The sequence below is a fragment of the Pygoscelis adeliae genome, unplaced genomic scaffold (assembly GCF_000699105.1).
Source record: "Pygoscelis adeliae isolate BGI_AS28 unplaced genomic scaffold, ASM69910v1 Scaffold399, whole genome shotgun sequence".
Classification (NCBI taxonomy): Eukaryota; Metazoa; Chordata; class Aves; order Sphenisciformes; family Spheniscidae; genus Pygoscelis; species Pygoscelis adeliae.
In genome coordinates, this window is record NW_008825609.1 from 807261 (window position 1) to 808718 (window position 1458).

Consider the following 1458-nt stretch of genomic DNA (forward strand, 5'->3'; position numbering starts at 1 on the left):
GGGGCTGGGGAGGGCCAGAGTGAGGACCCACAGGTGCCAGCTGGGGGATCTAGATACTGAGCACCGGTATCAACCTGTGCAAGGTGCATTGGGCGACAGGGAGGACTGCGGTGCTGTGATTGCACTGCAACCCATCGGTGTCTGCTGGGACACCTGGAGCCGGGTGTGCCTTCACCCCACTGCCTCCCTGCCACTGCCGAATTAACCCCCCTGGTCCTACCTGCTCATTCAGCTCGTAGTCTCGCTCGCCCGCCATGGGTCAGACCCTGGCTGCACTTCGGAGGGGCTTTGTCACTCAGGTAGCTGCCCTTCCCTGTCACCCCTCCGAGCTGGTGGTGACGGGGACTGGTGGGGATCCTGGTCCACTCCAGAAAGCCATGGAAGGTTCTGCGGCAAGCGGGAGCCCAGCGGAGGGCGAGGGGATCTCGGCGACTTGGTGGCACCGGGATCTCTTGCCGGTGGTGGGGTGGGACATGAGGGGACACGCCGGGAGCCCGGTCCCCTTTGCGGGGCTCTCACCTCCCTGCCCTGCTGCCACCTCACCCGTTCCTGGGTCTGCAGCTCCGGCTGTAGATAACCCCCCACTCCGGGCTCTGACGCTGAGCATTTCCACCAGACAGCCACTGCCAACCCAGCTGCTGAGGAAATCGCCAGAAATCCCATGAGTGGCTGAACAAAACCCCAAAACAACGTTTCGGCCCACTTTCTTTTCTCTTTCCTTTTTGAGCCCTCGAGCCTGTGCGAATTCTGAGCTCGCTGGCGGTTCTTGGCTTGCTGCCACGAGAGCCGCTGTCTTCGGGTGGGAGTTGGGGCATCAGCCCTTGTGGTAACACCACCCTGGGAGGAACGGGACAGGAGGGGCCATGCTGGGGGCTAAATGGGAGCTGGAACAGATGTTTTGGAGGGCAGCAGGGAAAGCCAGCACGTGTGACTTGAGTTTACCCGCACTTACTTTAAAAAAAGTTGTGGCAAAGCCCTCTCCTCTTGCCTCGTCCTTCCTCCTTGTATCTCGAAGACCAGCTTGAGAAGAGCAGTTGAAGCAAGACTGTCCGCTTAATCGCCTAAGAGGACAAAACTATCCGCAATAGTCGACTCCCTTGCTGGGTTTCCAGGTACTCCTCCGGCACAGCGGGACAATAAATCCCCCCCAATAAATGCACATAAACGAGGACCAAGTTATAAAAAAAAAATCTTTATTTCATGTACCAGGATTTTTTTTTTTTTTGTCATTTTCTCTTTTTAAAATTTTTTTTCTTTTTAACAGTCTGAAAAAAACCACAAAATAAAGAAAATGGAGGTTGGTTTCTTGTACTGGTTTGAGCTGGACATGAGCAACACCCTTGGAAAAAAGCTTCCCCGCCAGCCCTCGCCTCCCGCCCGCGCTCTCCCGGTGTGCTCCCGTGCTCTCCCCTTCCCGCCCGGCCCCGGGGGCGCGCTCGGCCCTGTGAATGCTCCCCA